Source organism: Xyrauchen texanus, chromosome 44 (assembly GCF_025860055.1).
Source record: "Xyrauchen texanus isolate HMW12.3.18 chromosome 44, RBS_HiC_50CHRs, whole genome shotgun sequence".
Lineage (NCBI taxonomy): Eukaryota > Metazoa > Chordata > Actinopteri > Cypriniformes > Catostomidae > Xyrauchen > Xyrauchen texanus.
The window spans coordinates 3576698-3602864 of NC_068319.1; the positions used below are offsets into that span (position 1 = coordinate 3576698).

The 26167-nt window shown below is 38.9% G+C and overlaps 1 protein-coding gene across 3 annotated transcripts in view; it reads left to right on the top strand.

Annotated features, from left to right (window-relative positions):
- ttc28 (tetratricopeptide repeat domain 28) overlaps positions 1-26167 on the top strand; it is a 319989-nt gene that overhangs the window by 229226 nt on the left and 64596 nt on the right. The window lies entirely within an intron of this gene.

Here is a 26167-nt window from a genome sequence, read left to right on the forward strand (position 1 = left end):
TAATTTCTTCACTATAAACCATAGATATTCCTTTATAATAACTTTGATTAACATTAACAGACACCGTTACATTCTATAAAGCTTAAGAGTATTAAAACTGCAGCGCTGTCTGTTTCCACCATTGAAAGAACCCGGAAGCGCAGTTTCCTGCGGTGTGACGTCAGGGTCATTTCATCTATATAGTATGCCAGAAGCAGTATGTTAATAACTAGTATGTCTGGATCATCGGACATGTTCAAGACTAAAAGTACTAAACCAGTCAGTCAGGCAAGCAACCCAGAGTCTAGTTGATTTGGAAAATGTGTTGTGTTGTACATCGCTACTAGTTATGGATGCATGGATTTGGTTAACTTACATGGTTTTCTTCAGCAGTCAGAGGCACAGCTTACTGCAGAGAAGGTCAGGACTGAGATATTCATTGTTTCGGAGCTCGGCGCTGTGAAAATTGTGCCGCATCCCAGAGGAGGATTTGCATTTTTTCATGCTGAGGGAATGTTCTTACGCAAACGCTGCTGACTCGCTGCCAGAGTACTCTGGAACTGGGGGTCGCTCTCACAGACTCGCCGCTGACTGCGCACCCTTTCCACCTTATTGCTTTTCTTTTCAGCTGTTTATCTCTCTCTGTCTGGATTACACACTTCAAGATCCAGTTCCCCATCCCTAAATAAATTCAGAGCACTAAATTCTGACTAGTCCTACCCCAAAACATAGAGTAACTGTGTATTTATACAATATGTAGGTTATGTTTCAAATGGGACTGCTTACTGCATATTGTGCAACTTGTGCTGTGTACTTATTACTATTACAATATATACACTGGCGGCCAAAGGTTTGGAATAATGTACAGATTTTGCTGTTATGGAAAGAAAAAGTGGCATTCATCTGATCACAATGTTAGTCAGGACATTAATAACATGAAAAATTACTATTACAATTTGAAAAATAGTTTCAGAACTCCTTAAACTACTTCAAAGAGATCTCGTCAAATAATCCAGTTTGTGAAACAGTGTGCAGAATGCAATGCTAAAGGTTTCAATGGTACATCATTGTCACATGACCTCATTATGATGTATGTTTCATTCAATAAGTGGCATCTAGTTATCATCTTGGAAGTAAATAGTTTTGTTTTTTTTACTTTGCGTAAAAATGTAACTTTTGGAAGTCTGATCAAATTAGTAGTAAAAAAAATGGATGGTAAAAACTGTGTTTTTTAACTGGAAATGGAAGGTTACGTTTAATGCAATGCATTGTGGGATACGGTATTCCATGCAGTTTGCTCTGGTCGTATACTTTACATTTTGTCATTTTGTCAGTTTTACTTTCATTGTGTCTTTATTTCCATAGTGTGCACAGTATATAGTATACAGCATACTGCAGAAATAGTACAGGTAGTGTGCTAGTATGGCATTCCAAACATAATTTTAAAGATCCTGTATGCCCAGGTGAACAGTATTATGGTTTGTTGGAATGGTGGAAATATGTACTGTACTGAACTCATGTTTCATGTATGCGTCTTGCGTCTCTCTACCACCCAAATTGATGAAATGGGATTGAAAAGGGAAATGGATTACCTCAGGGTTGATGTGTGTGTCTTTGAAATCAGACATCCCTACAAAGATGAGTAAACTGGATTAGTCTCCCTTCAGTCCCGTCTTTGTGCTGTTTCTAAGAGGAGAAAGGACCCTGTCGCCAGAGACTCTTTTAAGAAATCAAACACTTGTCAGCGCAGCTGGCTGTGGAGGCCGCGGCGTTCTCTCGCGTACTCGCACGTTCTCATTTGTTTACATGTGGGAATTGTGGGAGGACTCTATCAGCCCGTCTTGCCAGGAGGAACTGCTTCATGCAAAAAAATTGTCAACAAGATTTTATGATTTTTACGGCCGGCTGTCTGAGTACATTACGGAAGGCTGGCATCTGCTGTTCAATTCATTACGCTCAGCTTAAGCAATTTGTTCCTCTCCGGCATTTTAAGGAAATGTGATTAGGTGTATTTCCTTGGCCTGTTTGGGTGAGGTGATATCACAGACTGGAGATTGTTTTCTGTGGGATTGTGGGCAAATGAGATGAACCGTAGATGAGGGAGTCTGATAGTGTTTGTGTCAGCATTAGCTTTAGGGTTACTAGAAAAAAGCCTTTCAAATGGGAATGTTCAGAATGTTTTTCAAAGAAATTAGTATGCAGTATGCATACTCCTATGTGTATAATTCTAGAGCATGGCATTTCCAGATGACTCACTAATGTTCTGAAATATGCAAAATAACATATTGTATACTATTTTACTTTAACACCTCTTTTTAACTCAGTATTTTATTAGACTTCCAAATGTTTGTCATTTACTCACCCTCTTGTTGTTCTAAACCCATATGACTTTCTTTCTTCCATGGAACACTAAAGGTTCAGTCTCAGTCACCATTCACTTTTATTGCATTTTATTTCCAACAATGAAAGTGAATAGTGACTGAGACTAAAAATTCAGCCTGACATCATCTTTTGTGTTCCACTGAAGAAAGTAAGTCATATGGGTATGGAACAACATGAGGGTGAGTAAATGATGAGGGAATTTTCATTTTTGTATTAACCGTTACTTTTTTTTTTTTTTTGCACAGAATTGGACTAAAAATGCTAAATACAAACATAGAAATGCATGCAACATGCTGGATTAACAGGGTTTCCACAGTCATGACAATCAATGAAATATATAATCAATTGAAAATTTAATCATTTACTAGTATTGGAAACTGATGCAAACAGAAACCCGCTCCAAAAGTCAATATAGGCCTTGCATGTTTGTTTTTAAGTCATGGGAATTCATCTGAACTAAACATAACAATATAACATGCTCATGTGTCATCGTTGAAGCATACCACTGTTTAAAATGTTCATCATTGCTTACTACATTGTTTCACATTCTATTCTTTTTAATGGTATGCAGTAATGTGCCTCATTTAAACTGTTCTCTATCCATCCCATTCTGGATCTTTCCTTTTTACTTCGCTCTGTTCATAATGAATTCACGCTTCACGGTGGCTGTGCCTTCAGAAGACACTCTGAAAGCGCTTTATAAAGGAAGTGCTGAGCCACACATCAGCCTTTCGAGGCGTTCAGGTGTGGCGACAACCGGAAAAATCCTCATTCAGGTCTGGCAAAGTGGCAAAATTGTCAGCGTAGCGTCTGGCAGACTCAGACAGCGAGTGTTTACCACAAGCCCTTTGGTCTTTAGCGCTCTGTTCTCAGTGTCCGTACCGACAGACCCCAGTGAGGGAAAAATACATTTGGGGAGTGTCCTGTTTAATGGAATGTTAAAAAAAACCCTAATGTAGCATGAATTTTTTCCCTCTCATTCATTCAGCTTATCCTTATTAATTCTAAACTGATTTTCAGTGGACAATGTCGAAAGGGTGCTTCTTGCAGTTTTGTTTGACGGTACACTATTAGAGTAAAGTTACAAATCTTCGTTATTATATAGTATTAAATGACCTTTGTGCTCTCTCGCTGGTTTATAATGCTTTAAACCACTTGTCAACTAAAAACATGAAACAAAATGAGGTCATGCAACAACAGGGAAGCATACTACTGTTTTATTATCACATCATGAATACTAGACGTTTATCATTGCATGCTGCATACTGTTTAACATACTATTTTAAAACAAGTATACAGTATATACTGCACTATGCAATAAATTGGCTGAGTTCGAAATTGCATACTACCCAAACTTCTCATACTACTTCTGCCATATCTGAAATACTAAAGAATAGTATGGTAAGCTGTATACAGTAGGCAGTATACAGTATATACTGCAAAGTATATAACTCTGTTCCATTCTGAACAACATAATGAGGTCATGCAACAACAGCGTAGTAAGATACTACTGTTTCATCATTGCGTACAGCATACTAGACGTTTATCATGGCATACTGCATACTGTTTAACATACTATTTTAAAAGTTGGCAGTATGCAGAATATACTGCACAATATGCAATACACTGCTCCATTCTGAACAACATAATAAGGTCATGCAACAACAGTGTAGCATACTACTGTTTCAAACATTTATTATTGCATACTATTTTAAAAGTATGCAGTATACATTATATGCTGCACTATGCAATACACTGTACCAATTCAACAACATAATGAGGTCATGTGACAACAGTGTATTATACTACAGATTTATCGTCTTATTCTGCATACTAGACTTTTATCATTGCATGCTGCATACTGTTTAACATACTATTTTAAAAGTAGGCAGTATACAAAATATACTGCACAGTATGCAATACACTGTTCCATTCTGAACAATATAATAAGGTCATGCAGCAACAATGTAGCATACTACTCTTTTATCGTTGCATACTGCATACTAGACATTTATCATTGCATACTGCATACTGTTTAACATACTATTTTAAAAGTAGGCAGTATGCAGAATATACTGCACAGTATGCAATACACTGTTCCATTCTGAACAACATAATAATGTCATGCAACAACAGTGTAGCATACTACTCTTTCAAACATTTATTATTGCATACTGCATACTGTTAAACATACTATTTAAAATATATAGTAGGCAATATATAGTGTACTGCACATTAAATAATACTTTGTCCCATTCCTAAAACTATAATGGGGGTCATGCAACAACAGTGTAGCATACTACTGTTTTATTGTTGCATACTGCACACTAGACGTTTATCATTGCATACTCTTTAACATACTATTTTAAAGAAGGCAGTATACTGTACACTATGCAGTATACTGTTCGGTTCTGTACAACTGTGACGATGAGGTGGAGGGCGTGGCCGGGCCGTGAGGGTGCACGGTTGTTGCTGAATCATATGATCAGCGGGAGAGCGAGATAAAGGGGGGCTGGAGATGCAAGATCGAGAGAGAGAGAGAGAGAGACACATGCAGCCACACTGCATGTGTGAGTGTGTGTGTTTGTTTATGTTTGTTTTATGTTGAGTTTTGCATAAAAGGATTGCTGACTGTTCAGCAATCCTTTACCTGTTACAGCAACATAATGAGGTCTTGTGACAACAATGTAGCCTGCTACTATTTTAAACATTTAACATTGCATACTGCATACTGTTTAACATATTATTTAAAAGAAAATTGTAGGCAGTACATACTGCACAGTATGCAATATGCTGTTCCATTCTGAACAACAGCAGCAACAGTGTAGCATACTAATGTTTTATCAGTGCACATGCATACTAGACATTTATCATTGCATACTGCATACTGTTTAACATACTATTTTAAAAACGGGCAGTGTGCAGGGTATAAACCACAATATGCAATACACTGTTCTGTTCTGAACAAATAATGAGGTCACGAGACAACAACGTAGCCTACAGCATACAGTGTACTTTTTAACTTTTAACATACTATTTTAAAAATATAGTATATACTGTATATACTGCACAGTATGCAATACACTCTTCCGTTGTGAACAGTGTTTATATCCAAGAGGATAACGTGATGCCAGTTGCTAAAATATACATACAACATAGTGAGGTTCTGGTCATGTGACCTTAAAATGTTTATTGTGCTTACTGCATACTATTTCACATAATATTAAAATAGCAAGTTATTTAAAGTATATACTGTACAGTATGCTATAATGAGATGATAATCGGACAGCACTTGCTGAAATAAACTGTAAGGACATCTAACTTTTAAAATGTCTATTGTGCACACTGCATACTATTTCACATTATATTACACTGTAATGTAGATTACAGAATATACTGTACAGTATGCAATACTGAGAAGATGACTGGATGCCACAGACAGAAATGTACATGCAACTTAGTGAGGTCATGTGACTTTAAAATGTTAATTGTGCATATAGCATACTATTTCACATGCTATTAAAGAAAAATTGTAGGGAGTATGGTTCAATATGCAGTACATTATTCCTTTCCAGACAGTAGTAACAGGATAACTGGACACCACTTTGTGTAGTGACAGCAATATAGCATGCTAATGTTTGAAACGGCTATCGTAGCTGTATTACATACTATTTAAAAAATAGTATGCATTAAGAAATCCACTGTACGCTTCAAGCTTTTGCTATGTCATTATGTGCTCAGTGTCTCAATATCTGTTGTAAATATTTACACTGGCACATTGACATCTCTCTCGCTGGTTTTAAAAGCTGGGTCAAGACTTTCGCCAGCGGTAACGCTGTTACTAGCGTTTAACAGCAATGCAGTCGTGGGGTGAAGCTTTTACAGCAGGTCTTTTATCTGTCTGTTTCCAATAATGATGTTTTTGCCCGGCGGGGCTTCTTTTTCTGCGCTGTCATGTTGCGACTTTCTCCGAGGGCATTCTGCGCTATGATTGTTGAGTCATTCGACCTCTACATCAGTCTGAGTGTGCCTGACCAAACAACACCACATTCTTCCATCCCAGCCTTCAAAACATCACTGCTTTGATTCCCTCGTTGTCCGTTTGTGCTCTTGAAAACTACCCTCCTGGAAACAAAGAATTTGCATTCCACATTTATCACTGTCATTGTGACAAAGCAATGCAGAGCCGCAGCCAAAAGTATCAGAGGACACTGAGAGAAAAAAAAACTCCTGTTGATTCGCTCCCATTACTGAAAAATCAAATCAAACCCATTGATCTTATTACACCCAGACTACAGGCTCTGATGTTAATTGTGAGGTATAAAGGCATTTGAAAGGGCACCAATTCGCCCAAGGTGCGGATATGCATTGAAATTGCACAAAGTGTCTTCGATCTATAACTTTTGAATGTGACAGTGAAATGTACTTTTATTCATTTGGCAGACACTTTTATCCAAAGCGACTGATTTTAGACGGGCTCCAAACTTGTGGATATCATAATGTAGTGATTTTGGGTTTACTATGGTTTTACTACAAATACCATCGTTGATCTTTGGTAACTGTAGTAAAATCATGGTAAATATGGCATTAACTGTGGTTTCACTACAAATACCATCGTTGATCTTTGGTAACTGTAGTAAAATCATGGTAAATATTGCATTAACTGTGGTTTCACTACAAATACCATCGTTGATCTTTGGTAACTGTAGTAAAATCATGGTAAATATTGCATTAACTGTGGTTTCACTACAAATACCATCGTTGATCTTTGGTAACTGTAGTAAAATCATGGTAAATATTGCATTAACTGTGGTTTTACTACAAATACCATAGTTGATCTTTGGTAACTGTAGTAAAATCATGGTAAATATTGCATTAACTGTGGTTTCACTACAAATACCATCGTTGATCTTTGGTAACTGTAGTAAAATCATGGTAAGTATGGCATTAACTGTGGTTTTACTACAAATACCATAGTTGATCTTTGGTAACTGTAGTAAAATCATGGTAAATATTGCATTAACTGTGGTTTTACTACAAATACCATAGTTGATCTTTGGTATCTGTAGTAAAATCATGGTAAATATTGCATTAACTGTGGTTTCACTACAAATACCATCGTTGATCTTTGGTAACTGTAGTAAAATCATGGTAAATATTGCATTAACTGTGGTTTCACTACAAATACCATAGTTGATCTTTGGTAACTGTAGTAAAACCATAGTTAATTTTCATATGGTGTGGATAAAGCTATTGTGAAGGAACCCAAAATGATTGTAAGTAAATGCAAAAACAAATTGTGAGGTAACACAGACTATTGTGAGGAAACTCAAAACTATTTTCAGAAAGTACATTTCCTCCCTGTTCTCTAAGGTGCTCCATAGGATTCCACTCATTGAGTTTTTGTTTGTGCTGTGTATTTTTATAATTATAAGAGGATTTTGTCATTACATTAGCAACATGCTTACTGCAAACTCAAGTCTACCGCAAATCGCTATTTATACATGTCCCAGTATGATTTTCTGCCTATCTAGAGCAGTCCAAATCAAATGAGATTCTGTATTGGTTAGGATCCTGAAGTCAGCTGCCTATGTAGGCAGTAGACAGCAAGGCAGCTCGCTAGATAAGGGAGCCAACGTGTGTATTTTTGTTAAAGTGGATGGGTATCACATTGAGTACCATACCTGGTGAGGGGTTAATGAGTTGCTAATGAAGCACATGGATAGCAGCTAATTAGCTGTGACCCGTTTTCCTGCAATTTTACCTCACAGTTGACAGCTCATATGCTAAAATGCTAATCTACCTGCTGTCACTGTAAAATCTTTGTTCTTTTATAGTGTTATTTATTATTTTAGTTATGCTTAGTTTGAAGTCGCAACCTTTGAAGTTGTTGTTATATTCCTCAGTTCTGAAGGTCTTTGCTAATTTAGCTCTAAATATGGCTGTAGCTTGTTAGCTTATATCGGATGCCAAGGTTGTGATTCATTTCAAATGCTTCAACCTCACCTCACGCCTCCTTTGATATCTTTACGAGCATTTTAATGATCTCTGACTGTAAAGTGTCTTCTGTGAGGAATTCTCCAAATAAACCAGATTGCTTAGCCATTAAAATGAGCGCAACACGCTTACAAAACTGGTCTAGGACATGTCAGGTCATATTTTACATTGAAATCAATAGAAAATAATAAATTGTATTTTGAACCTCTTGAGACCTGTGCGTGACTGCTGTGCGCATTTCCCATTTTCCTTTTTGATTGGTAACTAGTAACACCTTGTAAACATGCAAAAAAAAACAACAACAAAAACAATCTTGGTCATATAAGTTGTGAAATTTCTAATATTACCAAGCAAAAAATTAAAATAAAAACTGAAACTGAGCTTTTGATTGGAAGTTTGGATTGAATGCACTTAAATACATAGAGAGCTATAGGATGCTCCCTTGCTCCCTATTTAGTGAATGACTTACCCTCCAGTGTGCTCTCTGTCTTCACTGGTCTCAAAACAGTTTGAAGTGCACATTATTTTCATCCTAACTCTATATTAAGCCTCTGAAAGCAACATTCTTCAGCTTTTGGATGCACCCATTGATTCTCAATGTGATAATACACAGTAAAGATAGGAATTATAAGGAAATAATGCGCTAAAGGGCACATTAGTGTGTGGCGTTTCGCGATAAATCTATAAAATAAAATAAAAATGGCATTTCTCACATGAAAGTTTAACCCTTTACTGACAGCATAGAGTCTTCTGACCTGAGATCAGTTGGATTCATTTAATTTAAATTATGCATTGCATATAGCGAAGCAAAAATGTGCATGTGTACACAGGATTTTAGTGTATTGAAATTATTTTTAATTGACTAGCCTTTAGTTTATCACAGCCGTGAACCATGGTTTGCTGCTTGCTATTGCTAGTATGTCAGGTGCTGTTAGGGGGAGGGGCATTCTCAGTCTAGAGAGTATTTGATTGGACAAAAATTGGACATGCCCCCGAATGTGTACATTTTAGAACTGAATTTAGTCGACCTATTGGAGTACACTAGCATATAGATGACCTCGATGCTAACATATATATGTAATGAAAGCCAAAAAATGATATTTTTTCATTGTATATATTATTTGCTTGACATTTATGCACATTTCTACATTATTTTTCATTACTGTGATATGAATAAATCTTATTTTCATTAATGTATTGTGAAAAAATAAAGACATATATTGTAAAGTATTTATACATCATGGTAGTGGGTAATTTAGTGTCAACTCAAAGAGATGGCCCCAGCTCAAAATGTAGTTTTTAATTATTGGTTTGAATGGTGAACGATGAACATAAATGATGAGGAAAGCCAGCATATTAAATGCTATTGATCAATATTTATTGAGTAATCCAAAAGTGGTGCTAGCCCAGCCCTAGAATGGTTAAAAGCAGTGCTAGCCCCCTTTCAAAATTACAAATTGTTTATTTTTACCCATTTTCAATGGTTGAAGATCAAATGTGGGTCACATGCTATAAAGTTATTTTTTCTTGTCCAATGTGTTTCATTACTTTATTACATAATTGTGCATAATTGTCATGAAAGTAATGATGCAATTCAAAAACTTTCAATAGTTCGAAAATTAGACATCATTTTCTTTATGCAAAATATGTATTCAGCAGGTGCTGGAAATCTAACTCTCTTGATTTTGAGTAGTGCATTAGAGAACGGAGCGGCTGACATGGCCCACGGCGTTATACATGTGTATCAATCCGCTGCCAGGCCTGATGGAGGCCCAACTGTCACAGGCACACGCGTGATAGACAGATGTGCGCGAGAAACCATCAGAGAGCTAGAGAGAAGTGGACGACTTCAACACTGCAGAGAGAGAATGGTTATAAAGTGGTTCTGAGATCCCACAATAAAGACATGCTCAACCAGAACCGCCCCAGAGGTGTAGTTCTGATCGAGCCTGCTACACCCACTTTCACAGTTGCTTTCATGGGTTGATCTTCTCATTTGCTGCACGAGGGTTTCTCATCAATGTGGCATTATTAGCAGGCGTTTGAGGTGTTAACACAGTAGAACAATGAATGCACAAGGGTTTTTAGGCAAGTTATTGACAACAGAGCAATAAAGACACGCACCTTTTGTTGACGTTTGAATCATCTCGTTTAGGTCGTTTTTTTAGGTGTTGGGTGGGCGAAAAGGCCCGTCGGAATTCTCATGTTGAGTGGCAGTGCATTGCTGATGTTTTCCGGTGAGCATTCTCCCCCGAGAGTGAGCACACAGCGTGAAAACGCACGCAGCATGGGAGAGAAATGACTAAAGAAGATGCTAATAAAGCCGTTTAAATAATTCATCGCTTCATCTGAAACCCGCCACCGCCCAGGGCTCATCAACTTCTCTCATCTCTTCCGTTTCTAGCGTTTCATTGGTTTTTATTCTTTATCGCATCCTTCTCTCCCTGTCACATCCGTCTTTCACCGCGCCTTTCTTGTTTGTCATCTCATGTCATTCCTCCCTCTCTCTCTGCCCTGCGCTGATAGCTGGAGAGATGTTTTATTTACATCATTGTCAGGTTGATTTCCTGAAGGTAAATTCAGATCTGAGAACTCGCTTCCCTCGGGAGTGTCTGTGGAGTCGAGTGCCTTTGCAAGCAATGCTACAGAGTGCAACGGCAAATGTATGATTCACCTCATCATTTGTGCGCCATTGCGCTTATTTATTTCGCACACTCCCAGCATGACAACATCAATTTCAGTTGAAGTGCCACTAGAGCACCTCTTACTATCCGAAAAAGGACAATTTTTTATTGCACCTTTGGAGGCTGCACGATTACAGCCACGTTTATACATCATAATGAATATATCAAAGGCCTTTCGTGGGTTTGTTTACATATTAAATTTGATGGGTGGAGTTTGAATTAAAGAGCATTCCATTGGCCCGTTTGAACATTCCATCAATGTAAGCCTGTGGGATTTTTCCAGTATTTCACTGTCCGCTGTACAAAAACTGTAAGCCTGATCAGTTAGAAAGGACATAGCACACAATTTCAGAACAGCTTGAAGGTCTGTGCCAAGTTTGGTGTATGTAGCTCGAAAGCTCTAGGAGGAGTTACAGTCAGAAAGCTCCATAGAAGGCACCATAATCTTAGGCCACGTCCACAGTAATCCGTTTAAGAGCATTTTCGAAAGTCTCCATTTTCGGTTCCAATGTGAATGGAAGTGGCCTAAGACACCTTCTTTTGGACAAATTCTAAGGCAGGTATAGATAGTATTTGATTACGTCATCAAACATGCCACCGCCACGATGATGGATGGAGAAAATGGTAAACAAAGCACCGTGTTTCTCCGGTACCATTGAGATAAAGAATGCGAAACATCAGCTATGTTTCCATCAAGGCATTTTGAGATATTGCATAAAAACTGCTGGATGGAAACACTGATATGCAAATAAATCTCCAAAATGCGCATAAAACATTTATACGCTCGCTTGAGGTGGATACATTTTTTATTTGATAAGAAGAAATATACTGTGCGCATAAACTATGATGGAAGCACATTTACTGATAAACTCCCAGTGAATTTGTTAGGAATAAAAGGTGTGCATCAAAAAGGTCATGTGACTGAAACACTAGTTCATTACTGGATTAGCAGGCTAATCTTCGCATCTGAAATGTTGCTCTGGTCATCCTGAAATAACGGTGTCTTGAAAATCCAAAGCCTAGAAAGAGTTTGCAGAGCAAATAATTAGAAAATAAACTTGAACTGTATGGAACAGGTTTATTGACACTTTTGAAAAGTGTCTTATAGATCCGTACCGTATAGTCATAAGGATCGCACATATATAGCGCTCCCAGAAGTGTGTGACACGCTTTCACTCCAAAACATGAGATAAAGTTCTTTAGAGTATTTTGTCTGTGCGCTCTAAACCACCATTATTTAATTATAAAACACTCACAGTGGCTACAGTTTCTCCGGAAGTGACGAAGAAATTATAGATGTTCTTATAATGCTTAAACCTCTACTAAACTTTGTAGGCCTGTAGTCGCATATTTTAAAGGAATCGTTGATTTAATGACTAACTCATTTCACACAAAACACTCATTTGTCACCTTCTGGCATCACCAGAAATGGTCACTGAATCATTAAACTAATTTTGTTGAACGTAGTCAAAACACTCGAGCCACTTGGATACATTTATGTCCCACAATGCACGAGCTCAGAGTAAAAATGTAATTGTGCACGTGCACATGTCATTGATTAAATAATTTATTCAGCACCAGCTTGTGCTCAGACTTTTATTGTCATGTGTGAAAGCGAAGCAAGAGCTCCACAAGATGTTCTTTATTTTTGCAGCGATTTTTGCTAAATTTAGCAATACACGAATATTTAAAATACTACAAATATTAAATGTAAATAAGGTGTATATATAAATATAATACTTATATTGTACTTATATATTAACATATACTGTAATATGTTAATACTGCACTGTAAGTGTTGAGTCTGTGCACGCCACCTACTTACAGCTGTGTCCCCCCACTTTTAAAATCACTGCTACGCCCCTGCTTGGATGGAAATGTGGCTTTATTCACACATTGTTTTTGGTGGGGCGCGTGGTGAGTTGTGCGTGTATGCTGCGGATAATAGCGTGAAGCCTCCACATGCAATATGTCTCCACGGTAACACGCTCAACAAATCACGTGATAAGATGCGCGGATTGATGGTCTCAGACGCGGAGACAACTGAGATTCGTCCTCCGACACCCGGATTGAGGCAAGTCACTACGCCACCATGAGGATTTAGAGCGCATTGGGAACAGGGCGTTACAAATTGGGGTGCAGTAATTATGGCAAAACTACAGTAATACATATTGGAAATGGAAATTCACATTCACACTACGTTTTTTCTCCCCGAAAACAGACTTTCCAAGCGCTCTCCATAACCATAACTTTGGAAAATGATGACGTAAGATACATGAAAACAGATTAGCGTGGATGTGTTCTGAATTGCTGCCTATGAAGATTGTTTCAAAATGGTCACTTATGAGGTTACGTTTCAATAAGTATGCTCCCTTGGGATGCAGTTGACAGCAAGGCAGCTCACTAGGGTTTGAAACAGAGCCGTAGCCTAAAGATTATCGTTACTTACTACATTCTGAAATATAGAATTGACTGCTCTGCTTTACCTCACAGGATTGCACCGTCTATAGAAATGCCAGTCATGGTGATGACCATGTGCTCACGTCTTTATAAATGATCATTTAGAGCAGGGCTTTGTTCTCTCCTGTGATGTAACGACAGCTGTCGGGCCGGTGCGCGAGGAAGAGCTCTGCGCCGGGGCCTGTGTCGCTCTTTGATCTGTGTGTATCTTTCACACGCCAGAGACGGGCGAGTTGCTTATTAATGAGTTCACTATCTCCTCTCCCTTTTCAGAAGAGATCCCTGTATGGATTACTGCTGGGGATGTTTTATTGATCCAACTGAAGTCCATATTTAACCAAGTCTTATTTGAAGCTTGTAGAAATGCCTTCCTACAGCCCTTGTTGGTGCAAACAACAATATGGTTAAAGGGGGAAAGTTTAACCAAAAAGTACAATTCTGTCATTATTTACCATGTCATTCCTAATCTGTATCCAGTTCTTATTGATTTGGAAACCGATTTAAGTTGCAGTTTATGTATGACATGAGGGTGAGTAAATTATGAATTCCTTTAATAATTCATTGTGATTTGATAAATAGATAGTTGTGATTAATTAAGTTGATAAAGTGATTAATTAATCAAACTCCCTCGGTTGAATAGTTTAATGTTTCGCCCATATGTCCACATATGGTCATGTTTTCATTTGTCCATTTAATTTGGACACTCTTCCTCCATCTTTTTCTGTCTTCATCATGCGATGGATTTCCCCAGACACTCCTGATAGACTTCCAATCAATAGCATTAACCTCCAACTTAATCATCCAGCCAATGAGAAACAGTCCAATTATTAGATGCTGCTGTTGTGTTCAAAAAATGAGTAGGCCTACATAGTAAATAGTACACTTGGGTATATTAAAATGGCTCTTTTGTCAGAGTTGTGGCCTTGTTGTTATCACATGAGTTGCAATTCACTGAGCTGTGATGCTCCTATGGATCAAGCATTATTGAATTAGTCCTTTGGCGATACCTTGGTACAGTGATGTTCTTTGATATATAACATAAGAATATACTGGATGATTACCATTCTTGGTTTTCCAAGGTACTTGGAAAATCGTGGTATTGTCATAATACATGTCCAAATAATATGGTATTACACTGGAGGATGTCCAAAAACATGGTATTACAATGGTAATTCTCCGAAAACCCTGTATTACCAAAGTACATGTCCAAAAACACAATTTGACCATGGTACATGTAGGAAAACACGGTATTACCATGGTACATGTCCAAAAGTACGGTATTACCATGGTACATGTCCAAAAGCACAGTATTACCATGGTACATGTCCAAAAGCACGGTATTACCATGGTACATGTCCAAAAGCACATTATTACCATGGTACATGTCCAAAAGCACATTATTACCATGGTACATGTCCAAAAGCACATTATTACCACGGTACATGTCCAAAAGCACATTATTACCACGGTACATGTCGAAAAGCACGGTATTACCACGGTACATGTCGAAAAGCACGGTATTACCACGGTGCATGTCCAAAAGCATGGTATTACCACGGTGCATGTCGAAAAGCACGGTATTACCACGGTACATGTCGAAAAGCACGGTATTACCACGGTGCATGTCCGAAAGCGCGGTATTACCACGGTACATGTCCAAAAGCACGGTATTACTATGGTACATGTCCAAAAGCACGGTATTACCATAGTACATGTACGAAAGCACGGTATTACCATGGTACATGTCCAAAAGCACATTATTACCACGGTACATGTCCAAAAGCACAGTATTACCACGGTACATGTCCAAAAGCACGTTATTACCACGGTACATGTCGAAAAGCACGGTATTACCACGGTGCATGTCGAAAAGCACGGTATTACCACGGTGCATGTCGAAAAGCACGGTATTACCACGGTACATGTCGAAAAGCACGGTATTACCACGGTGCATGTCGAAAAGCACGGTATTACCACGGTGCATGTCCAAAAGCACGGTATTACCATGGTACATGTCCGAAAGCGCGGTATTACCATGGTGCATGTCCAAAAGCACGGTATTACCATGGTACATGTCCGAAAAGCACGGTATTACCACGGTGCATGTCCAAAAGCACGGTATTACCACGGTGCATGTCCAAAAGCACGGTATTACCACGGTGCATGTCCGAAAGCACGGTATTACCACGGTGCATGTCCAAAAGCACGGTATTACTATGGTACATGTCCAAAAGCACGGTATTACCATAGTACATGTACGAAAGCACGGTATTACTATGGTACATGTCCAAAAGCGCAGTATTACCATGGTGCATGTCCGAAAGCATGGTATTACCATGGTACATGTCCGAAAGCGCGGTATTACCATGGTGCATGTCCAAAGCTGTATTACCATAGCATGTAGCACGGTATTACTATGGTACATGTCCAAAAGCACGGTATTACTATGGTACATGCAGTGCAGTATTACCATGTACATGTCCAAAAGCACGGTATTACCATGGTACATGTCCGAAAGCACGGTATTACCATAGTACATGTACGAAAGCACGGTATTACCACGGTGCATGTCCAAAAGCACGGTATTACTATGGTACATGTCCAAAAGCACGGTATTACCATAGTACATGTACGAAAGCACGGTATTACTATGGTACATGTCCAAAAGCGCGGTATTACCATGGTGCATGTCCAAAAGCACGGTATTACCATGGTGCATGTCCAAAAGCATGGTATTACCATGGTACATGTCCAAAAGCGCGGTATTACCATGGTGCATGTCCAAAAGCACGGTATTACCACGGTGCATGTCCAAAAGCACGGTATTACCATGGTACATGTCCGAAAGCACTGTATTACTATGGTACATGTCCAAAAGCACAGTATTACCATGGTGCATGTCCAAAAGTGTGGTATTACCATAGTACATGTACGAAAGCACTGTATTACTATGGTACATGTCCAAAAGCGCGGTATTACCATGGTACATGTCCAAAAGCACAGTATTACCATGGTGCATGTCCAAAAGTGTGGTATTACCATAGTACATGTACGAAAGCACTGTATTACTATGGTACATGTCCAAAAGCGCGGTATTACCATGGTACATGTCCGAAAGCATGGTATTACCATGGTACATGTCCGAAAGCGCGGTATTACTATGGTACATGTCCAAAAGCGTGGTATTACCATAGTACATGTACGAAAGCACGGTATTACTATGGTACATGTCCAAAAGCGCGGTATTACCATAGTACATGTACGAAAGCACGGTATTACTATGGTACATGTCCAAAAGCACGGTATTACTATGGTACATGTACGAAAGTACGGTATTACCACGGTGCATGTCCGAAAGCACGGTATTACCACGGTACATGTCCAAAAGCACGGTATTACTATGGTACATGTCCAAAAGCACGGTATTACCATAGTACATGTACGAAAGCACGGTATTACCACGGTGCATGTCCAAAAGCACGGTATTACTATGGTACATGTCCAAAAGCACGGTATTACCATAGTACATGTACGAAAGCACGGTATTACTATGGTACATGTCCAAAAGCGCGGTATTAACACGGTGCATGTCCAAAAGCACGGTATTACCATGGTGCATGTCCAAAAGCATGGTATTACCATGGTACATGTCCGAAAGCGCGGTATTACTATGGTACATGTCCAAAAGCACAGTATTACCATGGTGCATGTCCAAAAGTGTGGTATTACCATAGTACATGTACGAAAGCACTGTATTACTATGGTACATGTCCAAAAGCACAGTATTACCATGGTGCATGTCCAAAAGTGTGGTATTACCATAGTACATGTACGAAAGCACTGTATTACTATGGTACATGTCCAAAAGCGCGGTATTACCATGGTACATGTCCAAAAGCACAGTATTACCATGGTGCATGTCCAAAAGTGTGGTATTACCATAGTACATGTACGAAAGCACTGTATTACTATGGTACATGTCCAAAAGCGCGGTATTACCATGGTACATGTCCGAAAGCATGGTATTACCATGGTACATGTCCGAAAGCGCGGTATTACTATGGTACATGTCCAAAAGCGTGGTATTACCATAGTACATGTACGAAAGCACGGTATTACTATGGTACATGTCCAAAAGCGCGGTATTACCATGGTGCATGTCCGAAAGCACGGTATTACCACGGTACATGTCCGAAAGCACGGTATTACCAAGGTACATGTCCGAAAGTACGGGATTACCAAGGTACATGTCCGAAAGTACGGGATTACCACGGTGCATGTCCGAAAGCACGGTATTACCACGGTGCCTGTCCGAAAGCGCGGTATTACCACGGTACATGTCCGAAAGCGCGGTATTACCACGGTACATGTCCGAAAGCACGGTATTACCACGGTACATGTCCGAAAGCGCGGTATTACCACGGTACATGTCCGAAAGTGCGGTATTACCACGGTACATGTCCGAAAGTACGGTATTACCACGGTACATGTCCGAAAGTACGGTATTACTACGGTGCATGTCCAAAAGCGCGGTATTACCATGGTGCATGTCCGAAAGCATGGTATTAACATGGTACATGTCCGAAAGCGTGGTATTACCACGGTGCATGTCCGAAAGCACGGTATTACTATGGTACATGTCCAAAAGCGCGGTATTACCATGGTGCATGTCCGAAAGCATGGTATTACCATGGTACATGTCCAAAAGCGCGGTATTACCATGGTACATGTCCGAAAGCGCGGTATTACCACGGTACATGTCCGAAAGCACGGTATTACCATGGTACATGTCCGAAAAAATTTATAAATAAATGCTGAAAAAAAAAATATGTCTTAAATAAATGTACTATTTCTAATGAATATTTTGACTGATCCAATATATTATAGTAGATTAGATTAGCTTTGAGCTTCAGTTTGCAAAGAAATTAATTTCGTCTTCTTCACAGTAGAGAATAAGAGCATTATAATGGCCCCATCTTCCTCTCTCAGCTCACTGTTTTTTCTCACCGTTGTCCCGATGTAAATGACTTTGCCAGTGTTGTGTGTATGTGTGTGTGTGTGTGTGTGTGTGTGTGTGTGTGTGTGTGTGTGTGTGTGTGTAACGTGCAAAGTGGTGACTCATGCTCTCCCAAAGAAAACACGCGGGCTGGCAATGGGTCGGCAGATTGCAACGTTCCATTGGGGAGCAGAGTATATATTTATTCAAACATCCTGTTGGCCAGAGGAGAACTTCCATGTGTGTGTTTGTGAATGAGTGTAAAAGAAACTATTGAAGAAGTGCAGCTGCAACAGTCTACGAAAAAAATGATCCAAGTGACGCTTTTGCATCCGTCCGCACTGTTCTGTTATTGTTTCTCCATGTAAACAGGCGCTAGATGGATGTCTTTGACCGTTTTGCCATGTCTTGCTGTTTTTTCAGCATCTTCAGCGTTCACTTTTAAGATGCTTAAAATAATCTTTTAAAAAAGTGTCTGGAGACACCTGCGTTCTGTTCTATTCATTGCATCGCATCTATCTTTTATAACAAAAGAACATGTTCGAATGTTGTGTCTATCTATGCAGATCAGAGTACATTTAACACATTGTTTGATTTGAGGGATTTTTGGTTTTGTTGGGTCAACACTTGATGTCCAAGATCAAATCTGCATCCTGAAACAAAACTTAAAACTTAGATAAGAACCTGCAACAGAAAAAAGATGGTCAAACAGTTTCACACAAACACTCGGCTTGAACCCATCAGCTCAGAGATGGGTGGTTGAGCATCGATTTCTTCCATTTCGCCTCTTTTCACGAGGATCACTAAAGCGTAAGTGCGTGTGAACGGCCCCACAGGGACATTTTATTGCTCAGAGGTTGCTCTTTCCTAGCTCGGGAGACTTAATGGAGTTCACAGTTGTCATTTGAGTATAAACTTTGTCTTAGACGTTGTTACTTAAATGATTCAGGAGAAATAAAAATGGAAACAAACAAAGAAGCTGATGAGAAATGTCTTGAGATCCTGCGAGATCTTGGCAAATCTGAGCACAGTTTGGGACGTTGTTGAGATCTCTTCTGAAACTCCAGAGGAGACACGTGTGAGCATACTGGAGTCTTTTGCTGGTTAACAAGTCTCCAATTGCTCTTGCTTTTATCTCATTGCTGTTTTGCAAAATGCTTGAAAACGGCAGTGTGGATGGAGAGCATTTCGAAAACGAAAATTGCGTTTTCAAATGTATCCGGATTAATGTGGACGTAGTTTTAGTCAGGGTTGATGCCATATTTAATTTTATGCAAATTAAAACGAGGCTGTGAGTGACAAGTAAAGTCCCTTCTATATATGTCTAAGGGGCTGTTCACACTAGGGATGGACATGTGTTTGTTATTTTGTAGTAGTGTACTCTAGCCCACAAAAAACAAGTAATCGAATACACGTAAATTAAAATACATGTTAATAATAACAAGTATGATGTGTATGTGAAATTTCGAAAAAGTTTTATTAACAAACGTTACCAAGAATTGTTTCAGAATAAGCTAACTTCAACAAACTATGCTTTTCTTTTGGGAAAAAATGAAATGAACAATATGCAATGAAGAAAAAAGAAATTGCACTCACCTGGAGCTTACATGGAAACCAGATCTGACGGCATCAAAATAATGAACAAAAACTTGTGAGTCTACATCATTTAACATGTTAAAATTGAGAAAAAAGTGATAAAAGTTGGCTTTTTATAAAATGCGCTTTTGTCAGTGTTCAGATATTTCACGCATGTACACATGAGCTAGACGACCGTGAAGAAAATGCATAAGGCCGCATACACATACAGTATATTGCATATGGGAAGCGGTACGAGAAACTCTGAAGCTAAGCTTGTCCGTTAATTTGCATGACTCTAACAAGGACTGAATGCCAAGTGTCGAAGTTTTTAAAAAACACTGACACCATGATATTGTCTTCTCTCATCCAACACATCGACGACACAAATCCACAGCGCCCCCTAGTGGACTCAATTGTAACTGTGATAATTGGAGGAAGATTCAGAGGGAAAGTTCAGTATAATTCAGCATTGAACACAGCAGGCAAATAAACAAATAAAAATGAATTTGCGATATTTGAGTAGTTTTTAATTGTCGACTAGACAGTGCTGAATGAGTGCTCGATTAGTCGATTACTCGTGCAAATCCATAGATAGTATGTGTTCTTGCGCTAAAAATAGTTAATCATATCGCAATTTTTCGCAATGTATTTCTGCAAGTAATTACATTTTTATTTTTATATTAAGATTGAATGTTTTTACTAGTGTAAATGTATTTACTGATATAAAAAATGAGCACTTTCACTAGTAGTAATTTCATTCTCATATCAAGAATCCGCATTTTATCTAGTGAAAATTGAATTGTTGATATCTTTAATTAATATCCTGGATGTGACTTAATGTCGAAAGTGATTGCAGTACGGCATCTGAAAACCCTGCCGTTTCTGCCCGACTTGCTGAATAAAACTGCGAGATATGGAGCAACCGGTTAAAGACGGCCGTCTAGATTATGTTTACATAAAAGAAAAGATGCAAAAATGTGTTCGGTGTGAACAGACCCTAATTGTAGTTTAGGTAATGTACTAAGAGCAGACTGCACTATCCGTCACAACCTCATTTCATAATTTGCTTCAAATATTCCATCTGCATTGACTGCAGTACATACTGCAAACTCTACCTTTGTGATTTAGTCACAACGTGTCACAATGTGGGTATTTGATGAGTCAGTCAAGGAAACAGTGAAGGTTAGAGTTCACCTCCACATGCTTTGATATCCCTTCACTGCCCCTGAAGGATGTATAAACCGTTCACTCTGTAGTTTTGAGGTCAGTGTCTGCAGAGTCACTACAAAGATGTTTTTTATTGAAGTTAAGATGTCAGCGACTTACCCATGACCTCAGTTCTGCACCCTTTCTGAGCGAAAAAAAAAGGTTTTCCTCAACTTGTCCACCGTTGTGGCAGGTGAGAGCGGACGTTCAAGAATTAAACAGAACGTGGCTCTCTCCACCACAGACCCCTTATCATTCTCTCTGGCGGCGTGTCAACACACACTTGGGAAAATCGGGGAGGGATGATGTAAAATCCGTCTTTATTGAAAATTGGCTCTCTCAGTGAACAGCCCTCTAACAGAGATCCTGTGGGGTTTCCAAGGTAACCGTTCCACGCTACTGAAACTGTGGTGATATTTCGCTGATGTTTAGGGCATACAACAATAGAGGTTCAAGGTATAATTTTAAAATAATGAAAGAATGAACATGTGTTGGCAAGGAAACAGGCTAATCACAAGAGTAAGCGGTCAAATTATTGGTGTCCACTGAAGTACATCGTAATTAATGATATATGTGGTTGAATGTTGGTTCTGTTGGACTAGTCAACTAAACTGATCATTTCTGGCTAACTGAGCTGCCTAATAATTCAGAATAGAAGCTTTGTTTCGTGCCTATTTTATCATTCTCGTGCGACCACATATTCTGATCAGCCACAGCATTAAAAGTACCTGCCTAATATTGTGTAGGTCCCCTCGTGCCACCAAAACAGCGCCAACCCGCATCTCAGAATAGCATTCAGACACGCTATTCTTCTCAGCACAATTATACAGAGTGGTTATCTGAGTTACTGTAGACTTCACACACAACAGTCTCTGGAATTTTCTCAGAATTGTGCCAAAAATAAAATCATCCAGTGAGCGACAGTTCTGTGGATGGAAACGCCTTGTTGATGAGAGAGGTCAACAGAGAATGACCAGACTGGTTTGAACTGACAAAGTCTACAGTAACTCAGATAACTACTCTGTACAATTGTGGTGAGAAGAATAGCGTGTCATTATGCTATTCTGAGATTTGTATTGGCTGCAATATTGTGGCTGATCTGGATTGGATATATATATTACCAATGGGGTAAACAAAATAAGCTTGTTTATTATTATTTATTATTTTATTGTCAAATATTTTTTTTTTGTTTTAAACCCTGCTTAATTTTGTTAGATTTTTTCCGAAAAATTTAAATTATCTTGCTTTTCAAGTCTATTTTTTGTAAGGCAAAACAAAACAAAAATACTAAGTATAAATATTTTAGTTTTTTTGTTTGTTTTTTTGCACTGCAAAAAATAAACACACACACACACACACACACACACATATATACACTCACCTAAAGGATTATTAGGAACATCTGTTCAATTTCTCATTAATGCAATTATCTAATCAACCAATCACATGGCAGTTGCTTCAATGCATTTAGGGGTGTGGTCCTGGTCAAGACAATCTCCTGAACTCCAAACTGAATGTCAGAATGGGAAAGAAAGGTGATTTAAGCAATTTTGAGCGTGGCATGGTTGTTGGTGCCAGACGGGCCGGTCTGAGTATTTCACAATCTGCTCAGTTACTGGGATTTTCACGCACAACCATTTCTAGGGTTTACAAAGAATGGTGTGAAAAGGGAAAAACATCCAGTATGCGGCAGTCCTGTGGGCGAAAATGCCTTGTTGATGCTAGAGGTCAGAGGAGAATGGGCCGACTGATTCAAGCTGATAGACGAGCAACTTTGCCTGAAATAACCACTCCTTACAACCGAGGTATGCAGCAAAGCATTTGTGAAGCCACAACACGCACAACCTTGAGGCGGATGGGCTACAACAGCAGAAGACCCCACCGGGTACCACTCATCTCCACTACAAATAGGGAAAAGAGGCTACAATTTGCAAGAGCTCACCAAAATTGGACAGTTGAAGACTGGAAAAATGTTGCCTGGTCTGATGAGTCTCGATTTCTGTTGAGACATTCAGATGGTAGAGTCAGAATTTGGCGTAAACAGAATGAGAACATGGATCCATCATGCCTTGTTACCACTGTGCAGGCTGGTGGTGGTGGTGTAATGGTGTGGGGGATGTTTTCTTGGCACACTTTAGGCCCCTTAGTGCCAATTGGGCATCGTTTAAATGCCACGGCCTACCTGAGCATTGTTTCTGACCATGTCCATCCCTTTATGGCCACCATGTACCCATCCTCTGATGGCTACTTCCAGCAGGATAATGCACCATGTCACAAAGCTCGAATCATTTCAAATTGGTTTCTTGAACATGACAATGAGTTCACTGTACTAAAATGGCCCCCACAGTCACCAGATCTCAACCCAATAGAGCATCTTTGGGATGTGGTGGAACGGGAGCTTCGTGCCCTGGATGTGCATCCCACAAATCTCCATCAACTGCAAGATGCTATCCTATCAATATGGGCCAACATTTCTAAAGAATGCTTTCAGCACCTTGTTGAATCAATGCCACGTAGATTTAAGGCAGTTCTGAAGGCTGAAAGGGGTCAAACACAGTATTAGTATGGTGTTCCTAATAATCCTTTAGGTGAGTGTATATATATATATATATATATATATATATATATATATATATATATATATATATATATATACTTTTTCAGATAGAAATATCGGTTACACTTTATTTTACAGTGTAATTACACAAGAAATGACTGATTATTACTAATTAAAACATGTACTTAATATAGTATAGGGTTAGGGTTTGGTTTAGGGTCAGTTGCTTGTAATTATGCATAATCGACAGTTATTACTATAACTATAAATAAATCTATAAATCTAACCAAATTTAGTGGATTTTATGCTTAAAAAAAAAGAATATATATATATATATATATATATTTGCCAATGGGGTAAGAAAAATAAGCTTGTACGCCTGGCAAATAGTTTTTTCTTGTTTTAAGCATAAAACCCAAACAAAGGTTCGTTAGACTTTTCTGATAATGACAAATTATCTTGTATTTTTTTATTTAAAAAAAATTCCTTTTCTAGGAAACTATTCTTGTTTTAAGAAATTTTGGATATTTTTACTGCAAACACACCAAAAAAAAGTCTGTGTAATTATTATGATTATTATTATTATTATTTTTCAGTCTTATTTTCTGGCAAGCTTTATCTATAATCTTCATTAACAGTACATGCATGCAAAGTCAAAGTCCACAAGTAAAACTGAATTATTACCAATGCCAGTGTGTTTCAACCATGATTCTTAAATTCACACGCCCCCAACTCGAAAAGTCAGGGCTCAAACGAAATCCAGAGTTTCTGGTAATTACAGCATTGCGGTAGAGTTCATGTGTGCTCATCTTGAAAATATCATTATTTCGCCATGACTTAAATGTACCATAACTTCACTTTTCTGAGCCATTTATGTTCATTGAATTTAAATCAACTGGTGTCAAGATGAAGTCACATCCTAGTAGAGTAACCACAGGTGAAGTTCAGCTCACTATGGACATGTTCCACTAATGTTTTTGATTTTACATAAGCACATTGGCTTTTGGATTTCTTAAACAGTCTTTTTCAACACTCATCTCTTGAAGAAGGACTAGTCCCGGCCCAAACCAGCCTGATAGCGTATCACAGAACATAAGAGGCTAACTCTCCTGATGGAGGGTAATTGTCTGACTGTGTATCGTGGCCTGAAGCATTTAAACTCAGACAAGTTGGAGGTAATTTGGTCCAGGCAGTTTCGGGAAACTGGGAGTTTGAGGGTCTTGGGTTGGCCGAACATCTCACAGATTTGTCTTTTGTCTGTATGCCCCAAAGTAAAACGGTTTACCTTCTGTACTCTCAGGGCATTGGTCCCAGCACCTCATCGAGACTAAAGCCATTGATGTTACTCCCAAATAGAGCAGATATCTTCACTGAGGTTCACATGTGGTTGTGTTTTAGTCGTTGGATGTAGTCAATCACATGGGATGGCGCTATCAGGGGAGCTTCTTTGAGGCGATTGATGTAGCGTCAAGGCCAGCGTCTCAAATTCAACTTTTTAACTTTGTGCCTTTTTGCTGTTTCTCAAGCAGTGAGTGTAATATAAGCATCGTTCCAAAACCTATAGAGCACGACAGTCTGGTTCTGGAAGTCAAAATCACGTTTCTTTTTTTCCATAGGAGAATTGATTATTAACAAAGTTGTCACTAACAGCAAACGGGCTTCAAATCTGGCAAGAAATTCTGAGAGACAGCTTCTGTCTTTTCAGTCCAGTCTGAGCATGTGCCCGCCGCAAGGAGATTTCGACAAGGCCTAACCATATTTTGTATGGGATTTGCGAGAGATCAGCATCTGTGCTAAGATTTTGACTTGAGAGGCTTCACAGGTTTTGTTCTCGGTAGTCAACACATTACATGGCAGAGAAGTTTCTGCCCCACATGCTATTCTCAATTACCCCGTAACAGGATGCAGACGTTTACGGTTTAGTTATAAATGTAGGTAGCGCTCTAAGGCATTTTAGCCCTCACAGATGTGCTCGTCCATAGACATTCAGTCTAATTTTCAGTTCATGCACCACCCCCAATTTGTCACATTACATCATCGATTATCGAAGCTCAGTCTCGGTGTCATTAGAAAACAGTGTGCACAGTGCTTACAGCCGTACAGCTGCAAGTGCCTCTGCTAAATACTAGACTTGGGATCAATGCCCTTTTCACACATCGATAATCAGAAGATTTTCCTGATTATCGATAATTGATTATCGATATATATGGGGATTTCTTTCAAATGTAAATTGAGCTGCTCATTGCACAATAGTCTTACCGTGCATTCAGACCAGAGGAGGCGAGAGTGTCAACATTTGCCTGGCTGCCCTGCCAACTACGCTATCGA